The sequence below is a fragment of the Eleutherodactylus coqui genome, chromosome 8, assembly GCF_035609145.1.
Source record: "Eleutherodactylus coqui strain aEleCoq1 chromosome 8, aEleCoq1.hap1, whole genome shotgun sequence".
NCBI classification, from domain to species: domain Eukaryota; kingdom Metazoa; phylum Chordata; class Amphibia; order Anura; family Eleutherodactylidae; genus Eleutherodactylus; species Eleutherodactylus coqui.
In genome coordinates, this window is record NC_089844.1 from 95,810,216 (window position 1) to 95,837,419 (window position 27,204).

The 27,204-nt window shown below is 42.9% G+C and overlaps 1 protein-coding gene and 1 long non-coding RNA gene across 5 annotated transcripts in view; one reads left to right on the forward strand and one right to left on the reverse strand.

The window, feature by feature from the left end:
* The window catches only part of PARD3B (par-3 family cell polarity regulator beta), a 1,131,600-nt gene that overhangs the window by 1,058,088 nt on the left and 46,308 nt on the right, over positions 1-27,204 (forward strand). The gene's annotated exons all lie outside the window — the stretch shown is intronic.
* The window catches only part of LOC136576619 (uncharacterized), a 109,800-nt gene that overhangs the window by 81,017 nt on the left and 1,579 nt on the right, over positions 1-27,204 (reverse strand). The window contains exon 2 of the long non-coding RNA XR_010786397.1: positions 21,574-21,758. This is a non-coding gene — a long non-coding RNA (uncharacterized lncRNA). The remainder of the gene's footprint in view (positions 1-21,573; positions 21,759-27,204) is intronic.

Here is a 27,204-nt window from a genome sequence, read left to right on the forward strand (position 1 = left end):
CTGGTTCATAACACTGTGTATGAGCCATAAAGCCCTGTAGAATACTTGTAAGTCACCTAGGAATGTATCTAAGTATGTTTGAGCTGTCTTTACACAAAAGGTAATGAATTAAAGAAGAAAAAAAAGAGGAAGAAGGAGGAAAGACTTTTCTCATTTCTCCCTTTTTCTTTTTTCCTTCTTCCCTTTTTCTCCCTTTTCCTTCTTTTTCCGGTTCGCTCATCTCTACTTCCAGCCATACCACCAAACAATATGAGCTGAAATGGCAGAACACATAGCTTACAAGATGATCTGCTTAGACTCGTCCCCTCTGTCTGGTGTACTTTAAATGTCCCCCATCTCTCTTATTAGAGCTTTCTAGTATGATTTAAGGCGTAGTGAACATTTGATATCAAATGTACCTGTTACTACCTTCATATTTTATCCCCCTGCTAAGACAGTTGTATGATATACATTACTGCTCATAAAGGGTTAGGGGTAACTGTAATTGCTTATAGTCATTAAAACAAATCTAATTGACTTCCTTGGGACCGTGATAGGAAAAGTTCAACCTATAGCTGAGTTCATTAGGCAGACCTCTGTGCACCTGCTAATGAAGGTTAATTGCAGGCTGCCTTTAAAATCTCCTAACGGCAAGAGACTGAGGGAGGGAACGTTGGGAGCTGTGTTATTACTTGGCTTCTATTCTGCTTACTGTGATTGCATCTCTCCGACTTCCCCCTCCTGGTAATATATATTTATTAATTGAATTTCTCTTGTTCTGGTACTCAATAGTTAGGATATTCTGTGCCAAACAGACTCCCATGTCAGATTAGCAGGAATTTAACTCCAGCTCTGCATGGGCTCTGTGTCATATCCAGAGCTTGTTTAGCCTGTCAGCAACATATTAGGCTCATTGTATTTGGTGTCTCCATTGCAAATTATGTCAAATATGACAGGAAAGATAGTGCTGGTTGTAGCATTATTCTAATTTTCAAAGCACTGAAAACCTTGAAGGAACCTGATGGACCATATTTGTAATTTAGAGGGATCAGTCGGGCGCCAGTGGTATCTGTTGGGCGCCAGTGGTATCTGTTGGGCGCCAGTGGTATCTGTTGGACAATGGAACCGGCTCTGCATTGTGGCTTCCAAACAGGGTCTAAGGGTGGCTATACATGGGAACAACCATCATCTGAGTAGTCTCTATAACAAGTTGTTAGCATATGAACGACTATTGCTTGGGTGCTTTTACACGGGGCAATTGTTCATTTTTGCCGTTGCTGAAGCGCACACCTCCCTGAAAAGTTATAGACTGGTTATCGAAGGACAACGATGACCTATTTACACCAGAAAATAGTTAATCAACCAGCAACTATTTTTAGGTGAGCTGAACCAAAAGAGCTAGTAAATGAATTTTCACTCACTCATCACCTGCACGGCAGCCATGCTTACTTGGAAAAATGATCGCTTACATTCGCTGTTTCAAGCAACTATTCAAATAATAGCCGTCTGTGTAAAGCCATCCTAAGCGGTCGTCAACCTATCAAATGACTATATACTCATACATGTTAATATATAATGTTTGATCATATCTGCTTCTGTTAGTCATTCTAGTAGTTAATTCATCATACTTCATTATCCTAATTTTACTGTATGTGGTCTGCCATCTGGGAGGGGGGGGAGGCGGCATTTTAATTCTTGCCATAGTGTCCCATGATGTCTATGTACGCCTCTGCATGATGTGGGATTCATAAAAGTGGTAATGCCAGAGTTGTGGCATAAAGCAGTCGCAAATTTTTGCTAAGGTCTTACTTGAATGCAAATGTGAAGACTATAATTTTTCGTCTGATTGCATTTTTTAGGCAGGCCAAAAAAATAATCATTTGTCGGAAGCACATCTCATGTAAGCGGAATGTGTTGGCAACAATATGCAAATCCCCATACAGTTTGCATTGGCCATTGTAAAAAAAAAAACCCTTAAACCAGCACCGATCAATTAAGGCCCTTAATTGGTCAAAGAGGTTTTGTATCAATTGTTGCGCAGTTCAATAATCCAGTTCAATCATTTTAGCACTTCAGTTTGGTCTCCTGTTCTCTCACAGCCAGTCATTGTTTGTGCTATATTAAATTATTCATTGTAAGTATAGACGTAGCCGCCATATGGTGAGAAAGTTCTTTTTTCCCAAAAGATCTGCAGCAGAGCATTCAGAAAAAAATAAAGAAATGAGTAACACTTATTCTAAAGTCATTGTGTTTGCCTAGTGTATACTATATCCTTGGTATAGCCCCTTACCCATTTCCTGCTAGTAAGCGTGACCCGCAAAGTTCACCATTTCTTCCATTGTTTTCTGTTGCTCTTTTGTAGCTTCTGTCCATGTGAGCCCTCTTCATATTATGGCTCTCGCATTACCACGGCTTGGAGCCTGCTCAGATAGTAAGGCAATTTTTTCAATTTGTTGCTATATACCAATAGATAAGATAAAAGGCAGTGATTCTTTCTGCTGTACCGAGAGAGAGACAGGTTCAAATCCAACCCAGAGCAACATCTGCATAGAGTTTGTGTCATGACTCTCCGGCCATATCTGAGGATCGGGACCAGGGTGAGGTCACGGTGTCAGCCTCAGCCCATGAGATCCTCATGCCAACACATGTTTCCTGTTATTTCCGCACTGGATACTGACATAGACACTTCTCAGACATTATATGGACTGAATGGTTGACTGGAAGGTGGGCATCCCAGCCGGCCAATTAGCCTTATTTTGCATATGTTTACTCTGGCTCCTTTTCATTGAGGACACTGGTTATACTCTCAGTCAGAAGGTGTTTCTGGTGGTCTTAGCAGTTTCTTGTCCTGACCTTCATCTATGCTTAGATAGGTCTGCTGGTGATTTACTCATTTATCTGGGGTGTCTGTACATCTTAGTCACTGAATGTTACACCACAATCATTGCAGTTATTTTCATCTATCCTTTGTCACTTTTCCCTATTACTGTCTAGGGAAAGTAAGGATTGCCCTAGGTTCCTGGTGTGGGGTTGCCCTCATCAGGGCAGATGCTTTGCTAATAGGTAACGTCTTCCCGTATCTCATGATTTAGGGTTAACTTCTTTTTTGTTTCCTTATACATTTTTCTGTTATCCACATTTATATTGTATGCGTATATTTGTCCTTTTAGGACATAACAATTCCATCCAGGCAAGACGTAACAGTTTGTATATTCTCCCCTAGCTTTCAGGGTTTCCTCCAGGTATTCCAACGTAAGTGTGACTGAGTATGTTCCATGTGCAGCACTACAGAGTATGATGGCACTAAATGAATCTTGAGACCTAATTAAATATGATAATTCAGTAGACTATGATATTGTGTTGCATGACCGGTCCAGAGAGGTCTGGATAGACCTAAAAGTATGACTTGGTCTGATCATTGTATTCTCGGAGTTACAATGCATAATGATGACCGGTTGCAGTAGGATTGTCCTTTGTAGTGCAAAGTTTAGCAATAGCACCCCCAAAATCATTAGCCATCCATTTTCAGAGAACAACTAAATAGGCCTTTATGCTCATGTTACACGAGGAACCTTTTTTGGAATTCCTTTACACGTCTGGAATCCCTGTATTTTTGCCCCTAAGGGAGGGGGAGCAGGTTTTTTTCCTTGCATCAGAGTTTATCCCAGCTGTTTCCCCTCACCATGCACTGTGTTAGCCAGCCGGAGTTAATTGCTGTCAGAGATAACTGCTATCACATTAAGGTGACATCTCACACTAGCTTGACTGTAAGACCCGAGAAGTGAATTTGACATACTCTTTCTGCTGTGCACTCTGGATTAGCCAAAAATCTCCATGTTGACATGGCAGCGTTATCTCAGGATTATGTACTTTATAGCATCTGTAGAAGAAGCACTGAAGAATCTCTAGTCTATCTGCCACTACATATCTATAGCACCAATGTATTCTACAACGGTCTAGCTCCCCTAAATCAAACAAGCAATTACACACTAGGATCAGTTTCATAGGAAGTCAATTGATCTATCCGTATGTTTATGGAGCATTGGAGGAAATGCATGAAAACACAAGTACAGTGTACATACGCCATGTAGATTGCATTGGAATACAAGATCCCAAACTGCAAGGCAACAGGGCTAACCATCGAGTAACCGACAAAAGGACTCGGATAGGTATTATAGGGGTCGAGAGAGACATAAATCAGCTATGTATCCATCTCATAATCAGGGCTGATTTTTGTCTCTAGAAGTAAAGATATCTATTGAATGGCTACAAGCAAAGATCTTGAAAATCATTGGAATGGAGAGAGAATAGAATAGGAATATATATGGGAAAATTGCATAACTTTTCACCACTTTCACTTTACTGTATAACGGCTCTTTAAGTTGAGAACGACCAATCTATACTTTTCATCTATATTTGTGACTCTGTATTGTCACGTACCTACCAGTTTCACCCTTCTTGTATGTCCCCTTAGATAAGTCTCTGCTTCTTATGTGTGCTAATGAAGAAGCTACACACTACAGCCTTAGTATGCGTTTACACGAAGCGATTATTATCCTTAAAAAAAAATTGCTGGTTCATTCAAATTTGAACTATAATCATTCAGTGTAAGCACGGCTAATGACTGAATGATGAACGATAATTCATTTGCTAGTCTTTATTTTATGCCAACAAAAAAATCATTGTTGGCTCTTTCGCTAATCGTTCGGCCTAAACACCGATCTTTCAGTCGTTTTCATTCACTTACTGTACATAGCGACCTGAATGACTCTGTTAGAAAAAAAGGCTGTGTGTTTAAACGGACCACCTGAGTGAACAAGCAACCTGTGTCACCGTTCACTCGGGCAAACAATTTCTGTGACTCCTGTTGCGAGCTGTGCACTATATGCTTTGGTAGTCTGAGACACTACACACTGCTTTGATTGTTCACATGGGCAGAACTGGTCAATCAAAGCAGGTGTAGTGTGTTAGGCCTCATGTCAACTAGGAAATTCGGGCCCGCGCGGATTCTCCATGCAGAATCCCGCAGCGGGTCCCTCCTTTCCCGTAGACATGAGGCCTGAAAATTGATTTTTACTTACCTGTCCGGACGCTGCGGATCTGCCCTCCGTCGCGGGCGGATCTTCATTCTTCGGCCCGGCGGATGTGCTCGGTACTCTCTTTTTTTTGAACTCCTGCTCTCCCACGCTCCCGCACCGGAGAGCAGAAATTCAGCTGCGGGTGTGCCGCAGATACGGACGGCTTCCATAGGCTCTATGGAAGCCTGCGGGAGACCCACAGAAAATGGAGCATGCTGCGGGTGATTTCCCGCACGTGCGATCCGCGTGGCAGGGAAAAAGGACATCCGCAGGTATTTACTTACCTGCGGGTGTCCAATGCATCCCTATGGGACACTCGCACGGATTTCCTAAATCGATTTACCCAGTGGACATGAGCCCTTAGACTAATGAGAAACAGCTTGGCCATGTTTTTTGTCCAGGACCAGCGGGTCATTTTAAAATGAATAGTTCTTTAAAAATTACATTCAGCTTACTGTTTAGTGAATGTTTTATTCTCATATCTCAAGTATTCTACCTGTGTGTCCCATTCTTCTTTATTTATATATATTTTTGTCATGACATTTTATGAGTAGCTTTGTATCAAATACATATTTCCATTTCATTTTCATTGTATACTCTAGGTCAGTGGTGGCACTCAGAGCCTTCCCAGCTGGCACTCGCCACCATCGGCCACTCACCACATTAGTAAATACCGGCAGAGGGGTGCCGCAGCTCCCCTGCTGGTATTCACTCAGCAGCGCTGCTAGAGGCGCTGATCCCGGCGCACACTGTGATGTCAGTGTGCAGCAGGGATCCTCCCCCCCCCCTCCTCTAACGTCTCCTACTTGGTTCCGCGAGAGCAGGGAAGGGGAGAAGTTGTCCAGCAGCACATCACATTGTGCTCCTGGGATCAGTGGCAGAAACAGCACCAAGCAGAGAAGGTGGGGGGTGGGGGGAAATTTGGGTCCCAGAAGGGGACACTATTACTACAGGGGCCACTATGGGATGTCGCTATTACTACTGGGGGCCACTGTGGGATGTCACTATTACTACTGGCTACTGTGGGATGTCACTATTACTACTGGGGACGCTGTGAGGTGACACTATTACTACTGGGCTGATGTGGGATGTCACTAGCACTACTGGGGCCACTGTGGGTGTCACTATTACTACTGGGGGGCCACTGTGGGATGTCACTATTACAACTGGGGCCACTGTGGGGTGTCACTAAGCGCTGGTGCTGCTCTGCGGGGGTCACCCTTACTATTGGGGTCGCTCTGGGGGGTCAATATCACTGCTGGGATATGTTTACACGAGGTGGAAATGCTGCAGAATGTCCTCAGCGGAAATTTCCGCGGCAAATTCCACAGCATTTCCGCATCCAAAAGCAGTCAAAATCTGCACCCAGTCTATTTTGAAACAGCCTTTTCCTTTTAAGAACGACGGGGGTAAAAATCATACGTGATAAGCCCCGCCCCCTGACATGTTGGCACTTTACAATAAATAAGTGGGTTTTGGGTTGCAGTTTGGGCACTCGGTCTCTAAAAGGTTCACCATCACTGCTCTAGGTTATCTGCAAATATTGATGTCAATACTGTACATGTGAATTAATAATTGAGTGTTCATGGGTAAGACAAGGCTCTTAGGGCTTATGCCCACAGACGGAGTGGGAAACGCCCACCATTCTATGCGATCGCAGAAAAATGCGCTTTTTACGACGGTCTCCATTAATACTACATTCATGGAGACCTCCCGCCGCCGAAAAATGCGGTAAAATAGAACATGCCGCAATTTCTTTCCTGTGGCGTATATCCACGGCAGAATCCCGCATGTGAGGACTAAGCTATTAGGTTCAATAGAACCTAATAGCTGCGTTATTCCACCGCGGATTTATGCCGCAGGGAACGCAGCATAAATCCATCCGTGGGCATTAGCCCATAGCTTAACAGACCTGGAAAGTATTGATTGTTGTGATAGATATCAGGTATAGTTGCATAGTTAAAAGTCAAGGGCCACCCTGTAAAATCAGTCATTATGAGGCATGTGCAGCAATCAATCCAGACCATAGCACTAGGGCCAGCCCCGGCACTCAGAAAACCCAGGCAGGTACTGGGGCTCACTGCATCTGGAGGGGTCCAGTGATGGGACTCCATTCTTTGCAGTTTTCAAGTAGCGGTGGAAATGGCAGAGAATGGAATTCGTCAATGAAAGTATAACTGGCTCCTTCCTCTCTGTGGCACACTACAAATTCACCATCCTGCTCTCCAGATCATGTGCGTGGGTCTCAGAAGTGAGTGTAACTTCAATGCTGCTCCCATCTTCCCGATCTGCCCTTCTCTAGTTCCTTCTCTCAAGGCCCATGTAGACACAAGGATTATTGCTCAAAATTCGCTCAAAAGCCATCTTTGGAGCGATAATCGTTGCGTGTAAATGTGCCCATCTTTCACTTTTCTGCCAAACAATGAAATTCAGTTCGGCATGAAATCCATTGTTCGACAGAACAGCTGATAAGAAGGACCGCATACTATGTTCTGCGCGAAGAGAGCTGATTACAGCTGATTACATTGTTTCAGCTGTCAGCCCCATGGCAAAGCAAAGGGAATTTATTCGGATAACAGCGGGTGGTCTGTTCCCTGAATACAGCTCTCAGTGGCTCACACATTACTAATTGGTACTAAAAGGCATTAGTACCAAGTAGTAGTTTATGCAAAAATGATCGCTCAAAAGCCATCTTTTGAGCGATCATCTTTGTGTGTAAATGCACATTAAGGTCCCATAGAGGAGGAGTTGGGAAGCGGTATTGAAGTTGCACACGCTGCTTGTCCCCACGCACAAGATATAGAGAGCTAGATGGTGATTGCAGTGTGCAAGAGAGAGGAAGTAGCAAACAGTGTAAAGCAGGTACAGAACTAATAATAAAAGGAGCTCGTGCTTTTACTAAACATCTAGGTGGTGGGGGCACAGAGGAGTCTAATTACTGTGTGTGGGGCCCTATTGAAGAACATTGACATGTACCGGTAATAGTGCGGATTTTCCGCACCACTCGTATAGATTATGGTGGGGATCTGCAGCCGACTTCACCCCTTTTATTGAATAGGTGAAATCAGCTGTAGATCCAAACCAAAATCCGCTGGATCCATTGGAGCAGATTTTGAGGCGGTTTCTGAAATGTAGAAAATCCACACCATTTCCGGTATGTGTCAATATTCCCTTAGGCTACCTACACACAGGCAAGTGCAATATAGGCCCGAGGTCACACTCGTCAATGTGAATTTGCACTCTGATAGAGACGTTTTTGCCTCACATCGCTTCTGTGAAGTAGCAATCCTTCGGCGCCTCTTTTAGATACGTTAGAGGATCGACAAGTGTTTTCAGTAGGAAACCTCGCATCGCTCAGTGTGCAATGTGTTTTATTGTCCCATTGAAAACAATGGCTAATGTGTTCCATTGTTTTCGCGTTCCTCGGGGTTCATATTCATGCTGGTTTGTTGCCTTTTGCAACGCACCAAACTCGTGCAAGATTCTTGGCCATGTGCAACTGGCCTTAGGGGGCTTTTCCACTGTGTTTTTCTCTACACTGTGGGATTCTGTCTAGGGGTTCAATTACAGCTGCTGAAATCAGCATTGTGAGGGCATCCCAAACAGAAATGAACTTAACCATTCACTGTCCTTAGTAAAACTGACACTACTGTGGTGTCTATATGACAGGGTTTCTGTTCATTTCCATTATATTTGGTGTTATGCTATACGCCAAATAAAACAGAAGTGAACACAACCCAGTCAATCGGACAGTGAATGGTTCAGTTCTTTTTTTTGTTTGGGGTGCCATCACAATGCTGGTTTCAGCAGCTGTAATGGAACCCCCAGATGGAATTGACAGCAAATTAGCTGGAGAAGTCATGAAGGTCTGGAGCAGATGGAGAAGAAAAGGAAGGAGTCCAGAGAACGTCACCTGTTCTCTGTCACTTGTGAGTGGGAGTCACTCGGTGTCATGGCATAATCTGTCTCTAGCTACGTCACACCAGTATTGTCATGACATGTAAGGTCCACCGCATTCTATTTTGTGAAACTACAACTATCAGCATATTTGTACCATTGCTCGTCATACTAAGAGATTTAGTTTGACATAGTAGAAAGTTCTATAACACACTGAGTTACCAATAGTGCTTTGGTGTACTAAGTATTAAAATGCATTATTTCAGTAATGTGCACATATATGGTATAGCTGAAATTGTAGCGACCAATATAATAAATTCAACATACTATTTTAACCATACAGTAAATGAGGTATAAAAAGCAGCAACAGTAGAATACACACTGTGTTAGGGCTCCTGTCCATGGGCAATGATTCACCGGCGGTAAATCGACAGCAGATCACACTGTCTGAAGCTTTCGATAGCGTTGCTATGGACAGCACAGGGCCGTCGTCCATGAGTGGAGAATCATAGCGATTCTCTGCTCGTGGGATCTAAATCGTGTCATGCCGCGATTCTCCGCGGTGAGCCTGTCAGAAAGGCTCAGCGTGGAGATCTGTCAGCTCTCACCTGCTCTCAGGTGGCGGCTCCCGTGGCAAAGATTTGCCGCGGGATATTGCCACGCCCATAGATAGCCTTACCTTGTCGTGACATACTGCCAAAGGGCCCACTGAGACTCTATCCCCCGAGGGCCCATATAAACCTGGAGAGGGGCCCTGCATGAACATACAATATCACGCTCACAAGCTGTCCAGTCATTGTTCGAATCCTAATCCATTGTGTTGTGGCATCTATTACTTAGTTCTAAAAACTTCATGTATATAGTCGCCTCCTAAAAAGTCTTGTTATACAATGAACTTTATCACTGGCAGCTGACTGTATATAGCTTCTATTTACTGGCAGCTGACTGTATATAGCTTCTATGTACATCTACGAGTGTTTGTAGTTGCTATTTAGGTTTACATTTTTTGTCATTTCACATTCACCATATAATGGGCATCATGGCAGATCTCTAAACTGGACATATTCTGGCCATTTGCTCTGCATTTTTGCAACCAGTAGATCAAACAGGTCTTTAAATGGCAGTGGGACAACAATTACAAAAATATACATAGTCAAAATTATGTTGTTTTGCTCCATATGACAGCATTCATGTGGAAACATCACTGAAGGTTATATGGCTTCACTGAAGGATTGCATATTTGGTGGCGTTGCTCTAAAATGGTACCTCGACTGGCATTTTTAGAAATTATTCCCCACTGTTAAAAAAAAATCAGTTTGACATGTACAATAACAAAGTGCGGTGCGTGGGACGTGGGCGGCAGCGTTACACACATTGACACAACTGAATCTTTGTCTGTCTACACACCCACAGAAAGAATGAAGCTGCCTCATACTTCCAGAATGGCAACAGAACAAATTAGTGGGATGGGCATGGCTCGGGAGGTGATAGGAGGACAATTAGGCTTAGATAAACGCGCACACTGGGCCATTAAGTGATTTACTACAATCACACAAGGCTGTGTAGGCGTGAGAAGAGAAGACCAATGTTGTTAAACCACTTGGAGCTCCCAGAAGCCACAAAAAATTATAGCTTTGCAGCCTCTTTATAAGTCAGAGTTGTGGAAATAAATGTGTTCCGGGACGTCTGCATAATACTTAAGGCCAAAAATCTGAAATAAAAGTGGACGACTAAAACATAGTAATACAGCAGCCAAACATTTTTTGAGCAGTGCAAGACCAATTCATGAACAGTCAAAGATGCTAAATGAACACGGTCACAGAGTCAACCCAGGGATCTGAAATAGGGGTTGTTACTATTGAACAAATTAACTTTATTTTTTACTTTAATCAGCTGTGCTACATGTACATTATACAGCAATTAGTGCCCCTCCAGAGATTATTGTAAAGATGCTGGATTATGATTAGAGATGAACGAGCATACTCGCTAAGGACAATTACTCGATTGAGCATTGTCCTTAGCGAGTACCTGCCCGCTCGGAAGAAAAGATTCGTCTGCCAGCGGCGGGGGAGAGCGGAGAGGAACGGAGGGGAGATCTCTCTCCCCACCGCTCCCCTCTGCTCACTGCCGCAACTCACCTCTCACCCGCGTCGGCAGCCGAATATTTTCTTCCAAGCGGGCAGGTACTCGCTAAGGACAATGCTCGCTTGAGTAATTGTCCTTAGCGAGTATGCTAGCTCATCTCTAATTATGATGCTATATCTATAATACTACATAGGTATATTAGGTGACCATATTACTATTAGAATAACTAATTTGAAAGGGATTTTCAACCCCCGGAAATTAAATGGAAAAAAAAACTGCTTGTAATAGAAAGGCCGCATAAATAAAGAGACGCATAAATCTCGCACGAATATGAATCCCATTCTTTTTATGGGGTCACATATATGAGCATTTTTTCCCTGCATCGCTGTGCGAGAAAAATAGCGGCATGTCCTATCTTTGTGCGTTCCCTTGGAACGCATCATGCATTGGAAAACACTTGCAGATCCTCCAGCGCAACTGAAGTAATGGGAGGCATTTCTGACACAAACAGACATCACATCTATGGGGACATCGCACGAGCATGAGTGCCATATCGGGCTGAGTTTCATAGCCTGATATTGCACTCGGCCATGTGGTTCTCCACTCTGCCCTCTTCACATGAGTGTAAGTGTATTTGCACAGTTAACACGGCTCTTTTGCGCGCGTTTCTGTGTATTGTACTGTACTTTTTCAGCCCGCAGAGCATGTTCATTTAAATGTGGCAAACAAATATTTACTGACTGAAACGGCTAATTCGTCTAATGAGTTCCAGGCGTATTTTTTTTATGCATCTGCTTGCGTATTGCCTGCATATTTGTGCACCCCCTATTGACTTCCTTGGGGACCTTTGGTGCGGAGATAAGTAGAACATGTTGCATTGTTTTTCGCACAACCAAAATGCGCAGAAAAATACACAAACGAACCCATTGCAATTAATGGGTACTAGTCTCTACGTATTTCACATGTAACTTTTGCGCGCACAACTACATCTGTGTGAATCTAGCCCAAAAAAAAGGTTCCTGAGCGAGGGGGCTGTACTCAGTGACAGATGCAAGAATCTGATGAAGAAGGAGTCTCTGTTCTTTGAATGTTTGCAATAAACTTCTTCTGATCAGCCAATAAAGACATCACTGATAGAATTCTTCTGTCTTTTTGACACAAATGTGCTTTGCATCACATAGAGTAGTATTGGGTTGGCCAGAAAAATCTATATTTTTGGAGAACACCATGTAGGGTTTTGACGATGTAGTGGGTAGGCTGGAAAGTGGCAGCACTTATGCAGCTCCCTATAGATTAATTAAAAAGCTGGCTGTGATTGGAATGCCGCTGGTTTAAGTAAACATTTAAGAAAGGGAATTGGTGTGCATAAGAGCTTACAGTTTAAGTACAAATTTCTTCAAACTGGGTTCTCGAGTTTCCATAACATTGGCATATGAGACCGGTCTCTTTTTCTGCAGCCCGCTTAACTCTGGACTAATTGGATAAACACAGCGTGGTATCTGGAAACTCTAGAACGCAGCATTTCCAATGTAAATAAAGAAAACACCTCTGCGTTTAGTTCACACATCATCAAATCTCTGCAACCTGACAGCAGCTTTTACACACAGAGACATACTTTCCACAGCTTTGTAACAGTAGGTACAAGCCTCTTATCTGCAGGACATGGCCACAATGAGAAGAGTAATTACTATGCAGGAGGGGGGGGGGGGGGGGAACTATTATCCTGCATTCAGATTTCATCTAGTAACAATGTGCCTAATTCTCAGCCTCTCGAAGGAAAGTATTTAGGTGAATTCCTAATCTGGACTTCTTCCATTGTGTAAATATGGCCATGTACTAAGAGTGGGTTCAGAGCCCGAGCACAATAGGTCCAGTTCTCTGTTGGTAGGAAATGAAAAGGATTCAGTATTTTCGATCATAGGATGATCATTCATATCTGCAAGGTTACTGATAGTAATGTAAATGTTCATTTCAATCTACCGTATTTATTATGGTTTTGTGGCTTTAGTGGCCCATAATTAGTAAACTTTGTGGATGTATGGTATGGTGCAATGGATTAAAATGGACAATTCATATAGAGGTGAACCAGAAATGAATTTGTCATTTAACACTTATTGCTAACGCTTGCAGTAAAAATAATTTAGCAGATTTACAACACATATTACACATGATATCACAATGAATTGCACAAAAGTAAAGTTTTTTTTGCCCCGTATAATGGCTCTCTGAGGTTACTTTTGTGTAGTGGGGCTTTTGTTGAGAGATCATTGACCACTAGACATGCCTCTACAACACACTTGAAGACATTTTGCCCAGTTAACAGACTTTGAGAGGGGGCGCATCATTGGAAAGAGAGAAGCAGGATGGTCATTTCAAGGAATTACCCACCATCTGGGCCATTCCAACTAAGATATTAGGAGGTATTGGGAGCAGTTGTTATGTGATGGCACACACACTAGGGAAACAGGCTGTGGGCGACTTAGACAGACCACCGGTAGAGAGGATAGTTTGATCCGCCAACAAGCACAAGCAGTTTCATTGTTCACCAACTAGACACAGGTGTTACCGTCATTATAGAACCCTGTTTCTACCCAAACTATTTCTAGGTGCTTAGCAGAAGGAAATATTTGCTGCCATAATGCCAATTACATGTTGTGAAAGAGAAAACTGGACTGCTTTGGACTGGAACCATATCATCTTTAGCAACAAATCCAGGTTCTGTTTGGGAGCCAATGACAGTCGTGTTGGAGTATGGAGGCCTAGTGGGGAGCACTTCAATCCTGCCTTAGCTGTGGAGTGGCACACTGCTGGTGTGATAATGTAGGGAGCCATCACATATGGCAGTTGGGTCACCCCTAGTAGTGATACAAAGGACACTAATAGCTCGGCAATATATGTAGGAAATCCTGCGGCCATATGTATTGCCTCTTATGACCAAGCTTCCAACACGCATTGTTCAGCAGCATAATGTTCATCCACACACAGCAAGGGTTTCCCTGGGAATGCCTGCACCACATTGCCACACTTTCTTGGGCTGCCTGATCGACAGAGTTATCGATGATGGAGCATTTATGGGACCCACTGGCACACCAGCTTCAGGAGCCTAAGGCCCACTGTCCACGGCCGAATTTTATACATAATTTTATAAAAATATAATTTTTCTAAAATCCGCACGTGTCTCCTGCACGAGAAATCCGCAGCTGTAGAAGTCCATACGGATGCATTAGCATCCACATTGCAACTAAAAGCATGCTGATGTGATTTTTTTCCCCCCCAGCATGTGGATCGCACGCACGGGAAGAAATCGATGCATGCTCCATTTTTCTGCGGATCCTGCAGGGACAGCTTTCATTGAAGTCAATGGAAGCCGGCACAGCCACAGCTGTCATTGTGGCTGTGCCGTTGACCTGCGGGAAAGCAGGAGATTTAAAAAAAAAAAAAAAAAAAGAAGAGGAGATCCACGCTGGAGCCGGAGAGGTAAGAAAATGTTTTTTTCTCCCCATGTCTGCGGACACGGCTAGATTCCCCTGGAGCCTCCTTTGAATTGTACAATTTTACCCCAAAAAAGTATCCTTCCACTCTATTATTGTAACCAATTACATATACTGTATCATCATTACATTCACACACAAAGTTTCATCCCATTCCAACAATGCTTTGGTACATTATTTGTCAACGAGTGTATATATCACTAGTGAGACACACATGACTACTGTGCGCAGGTCTGAAAGCCTAAGAAGAACATAACTATACTGCACTAGTTGCAGAGGAGAGCGAGAAAAGTAATTAACCGGATGGGTGAATTGCAGTTCTAAGACACGTCATCAAACTTTGGGATTGAACTTCGTAGCGTATGAGCAAAACTTGTGACGTCTAAGGACGCTTCCTTTTCTGACAATTGCCAGTGAAAAGGAGGAGAGAGGAGGAAGTTTAGCCAGTTAAAAGGGGTTGTCTGAGACCTCTCAAATGTTAGCATTGGATGGCCTAAGGGGTGTTTTTAGATGGAATGATTATCGTTCAAAGAAGCGAAAATGAACAGTAATCATTTAGTCTAAAGGTGAGCCAACAACTGAACGATGAATGAGAATTGCGCGCTTCTCGCTGGTCCATTTTTTGCATGCATAAAAATCATTGTTGACTCGTTCACTTCTCGTTCTGTTTAAACCGCTTGTTCAGTCTTCCACATTTGCTAATGTGTAAGACTGAACTATTCTCATTGAACGAGCCAACAATGTTTCCACCTGTCTGAACAGGTTGCACGAGAACGATGGAGCTTGCGCTGACATCACCCGCTTGTTCACTCATGCAAACGAGAATTGGCTCGTCGAAAAGGAGCCTAACAACATCAGCACTACTCATCTGAATAATCTGCCTTCCCTCCAGTGCTGCTGCTCTCTCTCGGGTTTCATTTGATTTAGAGCTCTGTAACTCGAGCATTACCTGCGAGTGGATCTTCCGTGCGGAGCGCGCATAGCAGTACACAATGGATTGCGTACTGCTGTGTAGCGACAAATCCCCATATCTTTTCTTGGTGTGTATGTGCAAATAACATGCACCACGCTAGAGCACATAGCTTTTTTTTTTTTGCACGCGCAATTTGTGCACTGTGTATGAGAGGCACCACTGAAAGTAATGTAAAGTTAGATACTGCATATTATGAGCGCAAAACCCAGGTGCGTAATATGCAATTTAAAAACGCCCATGTGAGAGCCCTTAATCATTGTAGGCTGGGTTCCCACAGGGCGGAATCCCGCGGGAAATCTCGCGGTTTGGCCGCAGCGAAAAAAACATGAGATTTCCGCCAGAAAAGCGCTGCTTCAAAACCCATAGCACTTAGCCGCGGGTTTTGGAGCAGCTTGGCTGCATGCTATTACGTTGTGGCTGGTGCTCCCATAGTGGAGAGTGTAGCCGCAACGGAAAAGGAAGAAAAATTGACATGCTGCGGCCGGGGAATCCACGCTGCAGCGCCAGCTTCTGCCGGGTTTGCTGCTACGGATTGGCTGTCCCGAATGAACGAGATTTTTGACAAATCTCATCCACATGACTGGCTAATCCCGAGATTAGCGGTTGCAGGTGGATTTGCCACAGCGAAATTACGGACGGAATTTCCGTGGCAAATCTGCCCTGTGTGAACCTAGTCTTAAAGGTGCAGTACATTAATCTGTCCAGGTATTCATCAGTCTACTTTGGCTGTTAATCAACAATATTCACAAGTACTTGTCACGTTTTCTAACCATGCACAGTCTGACTTCATGGATCCACAAAACCCTTTGTTTTGGAGTGAAACTTTTACTTTCTTTTCTTTGATCCCATCCTCACCATAAATGAACATCTTTGTTGTGTTCAGAGAAAATGTGTTAAATCCCCTTATCAGCAACATCACTTGCTTCCTCTGCCCCCTGTATTTACATACAAAGTGAGCAAAACATAGAATGTTGTTTCTACTATCTCCTTGTTTGCATTCTCAATGGGAGATTCGTATGGTAGTTTTATCCTTCATTGAAAAAGGCATCCCATATTTACTTTGTCTATTTTTATTAAGTCACTAGTGTTAGTTGATCATGTATAATTATTTTTATATGTTCCAGCATCTAATATATGTAGTATACAGTGACCCCCCCACTCCTTCCCTCCAGTCCTTATATTGAGTAGTACTGAATGAATAATAACAAATAGACAGTTTTTCAACCTCTCTTTTGGGTATGTATCCCAGACATCCGGTGTAATGTAGTGACGATTATAATCAGCACTAAAACAAACAAAAAAAAAAGCAAATAGTGCTATGTTTTAGGAACCCTCTTTCTTCAGTGGAAGAACTTTCTGCAATCAGTAAGTACATCGTCTGTTTCCGTTCCCTTTAAATTTGGTACATTACCTACATCCAATAATTAAATGGATTTTTAGTATTAAATCACTGTGCATATTAAAATATTGGTCTATTAATTACTAATTGGCTACATAAAACTGTTTTCAAGTAAACCCTAAACCATTGGGAATTTATGACAGTGAAGAACTCATAGAAGTGCCACAGTTTTGGGCATAAAACTATCTTATAGAATAAGTGGGAGGTGGCAAGAAAATTGAAGGTATTAGCTAGTCACTTCTTTGTACTGGCTGCCCTTGGCCAGATTATGGGCCGTCCACACCGGTATATGTTTATCCAGGAACTGCACACTTTTTTCCCCCCAAAAAACTTAACATTTCACAGATCTATAGGCTATAATTGTTTAAACATAACCAAACTATGCATACGTCTGACTACATTTAGCCTAGTGTTTGTTCCTGTGTTTTGTTTTTTGTTGGTTTTTTTTGTGAGATTTAAGTACATAGCCTACTATGTTCTTCTGTCCCAGACAAAACGTATCCTTTTTTTTTTAAACATTGCAGTCAATAAAAAACATATGGAAACAAATGGCAGTATGTTACCATACACTTAAAGGCTACCTACACACGGGCGTATGCGATATCGGGCCCAGTTTTCGCTTCGATGCCATGTTTCACAGCCATGTTAGAGGATCAGCAAGTGTTTCCCATGGGAAACCTCACATTACATTGACATGAAAATCTTCCTCTGATCATCCATGCATTGCAGCCCCCCTCTCTGATAAGCATCAGACAGGGGGCTGCAATACAAAGAAGGGGCATGAATACACAGAGGAGACCTTCAGAGTGTGACAGACAATTAGTTGAGGGAGGCACGGGATGGAAAAATGTATTTTCGCGAAGTAGCCCTTTGTATAATAGTGCAGAACATTGCAATGATACCTACTCTTTTTTGTTTTTAGTTGTATTGGGGGGAAAAAGCTAAAAAAATTATTTTTTAACATAGTTTTTTTTAAAATTAGTATATTTATGCTGAAATCAAGTATGGGAATGGGTTCCTCCTTTTTGTTTTGGACGTTTTGATATATAATATGTATAGTTTTGGATTACGGAGTGCATATGGTGACGGTTTTGGTTCGCGTCAGCTTTGGGTCATTTTCTTTTTTATGTATTGTAACACAGTGTCCTCCAGGGGAGGGGCGGCAGCGACACACAGGACCAGAAAGTGGAATCAAACTCGCTTCAGTTTTATTTTTCCAGCACAGCAACACAGAAAAAGTCCTTCAAAGTAGCAGAGGCACCACGTAGGGTGCTCAAGTCCATACAAAACACAAATGCAAGTTGCACCATACAAGGTGTTCCGAGGCTTCTTCCTCAGGCTGTCAGGCTGTACAGCCACACAAAAGATCCATATGACCTAGTCCATTCAAATCTGCACCATGCAGGTTGCTCAGGTCCACCAGGCAAGTTGTAGTCCCACCTCAAGCTGTTAGACACTGACTCCTGGGAGCTGCAGCCTTTTATGCCCCAGTAATGGAGTCAGTGCCCTCAGCTGAGCTTCCTCAGAGCTAGGGTGAAGTTGTGGACTGGACCGCCACCCTGTCCAGACTAAAAGCCTGGGAGGGAGATACACTCCATTCACAACTTCACCCTTTAAGTGGCTACAGTATATATATTTTGTTCAGCAATTTTGTTTTACTTATTTAATAAATTTATTTAATTAATTTTTTCTACCATCTATGTTCCCCATGATGTCCTATAAGACCTCTGGGGCACAGTCACAAGTTTGTTTTTCTTTTCTTTTTTTTGGTACTTTTCCATTGTAAGTGAGGCATCCATAGGAGCCCCAGTTACAGGGAAAAAACATCCCCTGTAGTAACAATAGTCACTGGCAGAGCTGATCAGGGTCTGCTTTAACCCTGCAGCTCTGCTGTAGCAGGGGATCCCGGAGGTCACACTACTGCCGACTCGTGTAGTGGATGTAGTACATAGCGCTCATTGAACACTGTGTACTAAAGAAAGGAGAAAGCAGAAGGGGTTAAAAATAGAGATGAGCAAACGTACTCGGTAAGGGCGATTTCGCAATCGAGCACTGCGATTTTCAAGTACTTCACTACTCGGGTGAAAAGTACTCGGGTGCGCTGTGGGTGAGCGGGGGGTTGCAGTGGGGAGTGGGGAGTGGGGGGGGGGAGAGGGAGAGAGAGAGGGCTCCCCCCTGTTCCCCGCTGCTACCCCCACTCCCCTCTGCAACCCCCCGCCCCACAGCGCACCCGAGTACTTTTCACCCGAGTAGTGAAGTACTCGAAAATCGCGGTGCTCGATTGCGAAATCATCCTTACCGAGTACGTTCGCTCATCTCTAGTTAAAAACCCCTCATGCCTTCTCCTCAGGGTTACTAGCTGTGACTAACAGCTGATTCAGGAAAGACAGAGTAAAACGTAATAAATTTTATTGAAATTCTATTAAAAACCACACTAAGGGCACAACATATAACAGATCATAAGTGTCGCATTCACAGGATTGCGGCACCTCCGATTTAACTCAGACAGACTAACAGATATCACATATATATTCAGTCCCAACCCGTTGAGGGTGTTAATGGTATGTCATTAGTGATGTATGACTGTCCCACAGTTTGGAGATAATCTTCGGGGGGGTCCCACCAACACAGGTGGGACCTTAGTTCTGACGGCTGTTTCTATGGTCGCATACTGCTCGTATCGTGGCTTTAGACAGTATGCTTCTCAACCAAGTCTGCTCCAGTATATAACCTAAGGATGAGCCTGTTTGTGATACCTATCACGGCTCAATTGATAGGTAATTTCTGGAACTACTATTTGCAGGAAGACTAGCTCTTTAAGTAGCTCACTCCGATATAGTAGAGGTCTACTTATTATACAGTATGCAGCTCTTATAAAGTACGTAGCTCTTTCAGTAGCGTACTCTAGTTTAGTAGAGGTCTACTTATTATACAGTATGCAGCTCTTATACAGTACGTAGATCTACGCGTTTCACCACTGTATGTAAGTGGATCTTCAGAAGAAATGGTACTTAAGCATTAAGAGCAAATGTAAGAGTGTTATGCATTATTTGAGCTTAATCAACTTAGATTTTAGATCGAGATGGTGTTAGTCCTATAGAAGGTATACGCTTCCAATTTTTCTAAAGCTTAGAAAAGTAAAGGTAGATGTCTACCAGAGCTCAGATAGGGGAGCATGTATTAGAAACCCTCCAGAGCTCAGATAGGGGAGCATGTATTAGAAACCCTCTAACTTCTAGTATCAAAACTTAGTTAGATGTGATTGAAAATCAAGAAGGTGTTGGTCTTGTACAGAGTATGCGCTTCCAGTTTTCCTTTTGAGCATAGGGAAATGAAAAGTAGACATCGATCAAAGCTCAAGATAGGAGCGTAGTTTGATTCGTTGTCTAAGTCCCTCTAGCTTCTGGTGTATGTCGATTTCATACCCAGATTCAAAAGGTCAAACTGATAGGCTCCTTCTTAAGAGAAAATACCCCTATCACCCCACTCATAAACTGCAGCCGTTTTGGTATAGGGGCGTAGATAATTTTAGAGAGAGCCCAATCTAGAAGCCAGATCCCTAAGGCTTAAGTTAGAGGAGTTTCCCTATTGCATAATAAATAGCTTAAGAAAAATAATAGAGAGTAGCTCCCATAGCCTCGGTGGTAGGCTAGGGAATGAAGAGCCACCTAGATCTGGCTTGCGTTTATTGTCATATACTCCGCCCTATGGGCGGTGGCCAGATTACGCAGTCCAATCCTGTGTCTCCATGTTTGTCAACATGGGACCCATGTGCAGTAAAACAAACCTTATTATAGCCCCAATCTGATGACTAAATGATCACTGGAGGTATCCGCAGTCCGGTGAGTAAGCACGCACCTCAGGGTTTAAGGAAGAAAGTTGCAATCCTACGCATTGGGTTGTGGTGGACTGGAAGGGGTGTATCTACCTGTGCATCCGCCGCGTTGTGATGACACATGACGTCAGCACGTCAGGTGTGGTTTGTACGCGTAAGCGCGTCCATAGCGTGGAGTGCGTTCCATGTCCGCCCTTAGTGTGGTTTTTAATAGAATTTCAATAAAATTTATTACGTTTTACTCTTAGTCTTTCCTGTGATAGGGCTTGACTAACAGCTGACATGCTTCGGATTTATTACAAAAGCAGGGTCTTTAGCCCCCACCGTATTTTTTTTTTTTACTATCGGCTGAGTTTAAAGCCCAGGAACACGTGCCGTAAATTTTCATAGGAGCATGAAATGCATACTTCGTGATAGCAGGGACCACATGCTGTGTTCTTTATGGTAGCGCTGATAAGATTGTTTTCAGCTGCAATCCTGTGGTAGAACAAAGGGGCTGTATGCGGATAACAGACAATCCGCTGTTATCTGCATACAGGGAAGGGAGTCTCATTTACATGCAAATGAAGCTAATAAGCTACTGATGGGCATTAGTGCCCATTAGTAGCTTGTGCAAAATGATCACTCAAACTATCAATCAAACAATCTTTTGAACAAATTTAGAGCAGTCATCTTTGTGTGTAAATGAGGCATAAGGCTTTCTGGTATTTCCTAAGATACATGATGATTAAATGAAACATAAATGTAAGATCAGTTGGAATTCAAACATTTCAGCTGATCACCATTCACTTTATGTCGGCCACATGAAAGCCCAGAAATGTGTTGGTTTACATTACCTGATAGGTGCAGTCACACTGGTGATAAGAGAACAAGCCGGTAAACTGAACTCCTTGAAGGAGGCCATCTCAGACAGTTCTAGTACAGATTGCCTTCCAGGGGTAAAACCTGATTTCATGTTCCAATTTTCCTAAACTGTCGCATTCCCTTGACATTGTGATTGATGTAGCAATGTACTGCAGTTCTGTAGTAAAAGACAGAGGACAAGTCATAAAAGTATCCCATTGTTAGTGAAAATTGGTTGTTCATACATAAAAAAGTATTGTTTATGGTTTTTACACTGGATAGTTTTTGTAACAAATTGTTGCAATTACTTGCATTTTAATGATCTTTACGTGTAAACGTGCCATTACATATTGGGAAACATCTGTCCTTCTATAACCTCTTCTATTCTAAATATACAGGGAAATTGTATTAAGACTGGCATTTCACATGATGGCAGCGCACAGTGTGCCTAATACACAAAGTGGTTTGCACAACTCGACATGTATAAGGGCTCATTCACATGGGCATATTGCCTACACGTATTACGCATGCATTACACGCAGTGAATGGAGGTAATGAAAGTCCATAGACTTTCATTCTTCCATGCACACCTGCGTTGAAGCTGCGAGGGGACATCCATATAAAATGCAGGAGAAATAAATGCTCTATATCTTTGTGTTTCATACGGAGCCCTTGAAGGGCGTTATATTGAAATGCTGCCCCCTTGCAATGCCTACAAAAGGGCAGCGTTTAGTACCGAGCCTGGCTCTGCACAGAGTGGGCGATTTGAAAAAAAGTCACACTGTGCATGCCAGCGGAACGCAGGACCTGCCATGAGTACAGCGCTGGGAGACTCGTAGCATTGTACTCATATGCCCATGTGAACGAGCCCTCAGGTGTATCTCAGCACCTTTATGTGCCTACGGAGAAATGTACACCGTATCCGATCTGGCGTTCATTTATGGTATTGTTTGCACCACTTTCTAGTGTAAATTATGCATAAATGTTTCAGTCCAGGCTGTTCCCTTTTAAAAATAACAAAAGTGGTGGATGGTGCAGAAAAGAGTAAAGTCGCACGTTTTTTGTGCAAATCCACACATGCACAAAAATTTCAAGCTTTTGTACGCTGGTGTAAAATCTCTTATGTTTCCACCCCCTCCTTCCCCCTCCTTCCCCCTTGTTGATCCAGAGGAAGGCAAAAAACTTAGTGAAGGCTGACATTATATATTTTTCCAGGCAATCAAATAAAATAAAAAAAATAAATCTGGTTATTTGTATAGTGCCAACTTATTACGCAGCGCTTTCAGGTAATTTTTATTTATTACCCCCCCACCAAGCTGGGTGCTCATTTTACCGACCTCGGAATGGATGGAAGGCTGAGTCGACCTTGAGTCGGCTACCTGAACCATTTGGGGACTGAACTTGCAACCTTCAGGCAATGTTTACGGGTGTGTGCACTAATGCAATGTTAGGCTGCATGCACATGGCCGGGTCAGATTCCACTAGCGGGATATGACCCGGTGCCCGACCAGAGACACATACTCACCTGTCCGGATCTGCTGTAGATGTGTCGGCTGGCACGCATGTTCTTTGCAGGGACTGCCACATTGGTGATTTCAAAATTGATATTTTGAAATTGCCGTGGATCGGACAGCTTCCATTGATTACAATGGAAGCCGTCCTTGCAAGTCCCGCATCAAAATAGAGCATGCCACAATTCTTCCTCCGCGAGCTGAAATCTCAAGTGATTTCCACTCGTGTGCGTGGAACAATCATTTTACATTGCACACTATGGATGGACATTGCTGTAAAATTTGCAGCGGGGGCGTCTGGTCGCGAATTCCACAGCAAAAATCAGTCTGTGTGCATTGGGCCTTATACTTGATGGATACACATTTCTCCTACCGTATCACATAAAAAGAAAGTAGCCAGTAATATTTTTGGAATGTCCTCTTCCCTTACAAATAGCCATTCACCAGATTCACAAATGTAAAATTATAAAATAAGGATCCATGATGTATCTCATCAGAAGCGATGTACAAAACTGTGGAGTGCTGTGTGCTGGACTGAACCCTTGAGACTGAGGGAGCGGTTACAACCAGGGTCGGAACCCTACCGATGCAGGGGACTTTTACAGGGGTCCGAGGTCCTTGGAAGCAGGGTGTAAGCCTGTGTGAATTGAGAGTCTTATTGTCTTATACATGGAGGTAGTGAGCGCTGACAGACCTGCCCATTGTCGGTCAGTAATGCGTAGCACAGGTCGATTATCTGCCCGTGTAAAAAGGCCATAAGAGTTTGCTACAGTAGTATCAACCCTACATGAGCTACAAAGCCTGAACAATATGGATACATTGCATCAGGAGAGATATCTGTGCTATTGATGTATGTAGATCACGGAGGATTGCCTAGACTGGATTTCGTAATTGCAGGATTGATACTTAATTTGCATAATTATATTTGGAATACTTAGCATTTAAATGTCCAATCATTAACTTTGCAGATATTAATGAAACTCTATATGGTGCAGATTTACACATATACAGTTACCTATAAATTACATTACACTCGTCTGCGTCTTATTTTAATTATGTTCACATTTCTCATTAGAGAGGACCAATCAGGCACAATTACAGACTTGTCTGTGATTGGCACTTGTTTTTCTTGTGCAGACAAACTAATCCACCACTTAGAAAGACATCCATTCGCGTCATGACAATGAGAACCATTAATCCTTTCCTTTTTCATAAATATGTAGGTCAGGATTTACACTGTGTAATAGAGAACAGCGCTCTGCCAACGCCGTTCATCTTGGATATTATTTTCATCAATTTCATTCTTTTTTTCACCTCCCTGCTTTAGTAAATGCAAACATACGGCACAGTCCTAATGAGTTTAGCAGAATAACACATTTAAGCCTTGTTCTATTTATTACACTAAATCGTTCCACTCCAAGGCTCAGTTAAACGTATGTTGAGCGGGGAGTATCCTTAGGTTCTTCGTGGTCTATTTCTCTGCACTTCAATAGCAATAAAAGCAGGAAAATAATTTCCAGAGGAGTGATGAGTGGAACGACTGACTAAAGAGTAGGTGTGAGTGTAAAGATACCAGTTGGCCTGTAGCGCATGCCATTTAGGAGCCATTTCTGTATGTCGGAGGCAGCTTTTGTCTCTTCCGTCAACACTTAGTCTGGACTATCTCACTAAGAACTAGGGGCGCTTGTCTTAGTCCTGCATCATCCAGTATCAGATCCCCCGAGGATATACTGGATTTCCAGACGGAGCGCAGCCTCGGTACCTCATTTTACTTTGGACAGGAAACATTTGCACTAAGTGATTCCAATGGGACAATTACTAAATCATAGTAAGGCAGATAATATGCGTCCTTGAATGGGCCTTTGAATCTCAGAAAAGGCGCCTATCCTTGGCCAGGTGGAAGCTTGCGAAAGGGATAGTCATAATGACTAACACACGGTAACAAGTATTAAATGCAATTACACTCCCCGAAGGCATCAGGTTTGTATTAAAATCTTCAGAATGTATTCGGTAAGAATACACCCTAGCAAAATATTGGCTCTGCCTAGTATTTCTATTTGCCAATATTGGACATAAACTAATATTACTGTATTTTGTTAAAGGCCATCGAATTCCCTTCCGCAGCCTGTAACATGGTCTCTCAGCTGCAGTTTATTATTCTAGAAGGCAATATTGCCATATGGAGTGCAAAATAACCCTTAAAACAAGTAAGCAATATTGAAGCAATGACCAATTCTTCAACTCTCTACATTTGATCGTCTTTTGGAATTTGGATTTAGTTGTCATAGTAACATAAAGACACACATTCTAAGGAATATGCAATACATATGGCTTACCAATGTTCTTAATAAGTGAAGAACTAAAAGGCGGAATATGTAAAAAGAGAGAGACTGTGGATTCAGTTTTGGGCTGATTAGTGAACAGGGAATTGACTTTAGTCCAATGCACACTTCTATGTATGTTGGCTTTGGAATAATAAAAGGAAAGGCGGCTCAGTGGTTAGCACTGTTGTCTTGCAGCACTGGGCTCCTCTCCTGTTGATCAAGGGGTAAATCTGTATGGAGTAGGTATGTTCATTCTCCCTAGGTCTGTGTGGGTAATCTGGTTTCTTCTCACACTCCGAAGACATTCTGATAGATGATTTTAGACTAGGAGTTCCGGTTGGGACAGGACCCAATGTAAAGGATGACAATCTATGTAATATGTATGCGCTATACAAAGGGAATCTGTCAGTTTGGATATGCTGTCTCATATTGCAGGCAGCATGTTATAGAGCAGTAGGAATTCAAAAGATTATTATATATATATTGTTCTGAGGGAAAATATTCAGTATCACTTGTATTTTAGGCATTTCAATATCTCATTCTGGGTTTAGAGGTCCAGTGGGTGGTGCTATGAGTGATTGGCAGCTATCTGTGAATGAGTGTGCATACAGAGATAACCGTCAATCACTCATAGCACCGCCCATTAGACCTCTAAACCCTGAATGAGCAGAGATTCCCTAAATTATCCCAGACAGATGTCTGTCCAGCCTCTGACTGGGAATAAACTCATATGGATCATAATTAGAATTTGGTCTGTCCAATAAAAGACAAGCGAGACTGTGACCCCAAGGCATTATGCTCAGCATATGGGAATTTAAAGGAATTTTTGTAGCAGAGTGAAAACGCAAATATTAAAATGTTACAAGATAGTGAATAGTTGAATATAAATTTTCCATCAAAGAATCAGTTTTCACTTTTTGAAATTGGGGTTCTTTTCCCTGTTGACTTTAATGTATAAAAACTATCTTACAAAAATAGCTCATCTTTCAGCAAAATGTTTTTACTACCAACATACAGAAGGGAAACACATTGGCAGTAAACTGAAGAAACGACAACATTGTACCCATCTAACACTCTATAAAATACTGGGATAGAATTAAAGGGGTTGTCCCGCGCCGAAACGGTTTTTGTTTTTTTTCAACAGCCGTTCGGCGCGAGACAAACCCGATGCAGGGACTTAAAAAAAACAACCGCACAGCGCTTACCTGAATCCCCGCTCTCCGGTGACTTCTTACTTACTTGGTGAAGATGGCCGCCGGGATCTTCTCCCTCGGTGGACCGCAGGCCTTCTGTGCGGTCCATTGCAGATTCCAGCCTCCTGATTGGCTGGAATCGGCACGTGACGGGGCGGAGCTACACGGAGCCGCTCTCCGGCACGAGCGGCCCCATTCAGAAAAGAAGAAGACCGGACTGCGCAAGCGCGTCTAATCCGGCGATTAGACGCTGAAAATTAGACGGCACCATGGAGACGAGGACGCTAGCAACGGAACAGGTAAGTGAATAACTTCTGTATGGCTCATAATTAATGCACAATGTTCATTACAAAGTGCATTAATATGGCCATACAGAAGTGTATAGACCCACTTGCTTTCACGGGACAACCCCTTTAATAGCTACTTAAACGGGTTGTCAGAGTTCTAGATTTGAAATCGAATGCATTTCCCATGCAGTAAAGTAACTAACGATCGAGTGCTGAGCTCAGTCATTGGCTGCAGCGCTTGGGACGTCCCATAGACAGCCTGGGGCAGCCTGTGAATATGACATCACAGGGGAGACCCAGAGCAGCGCC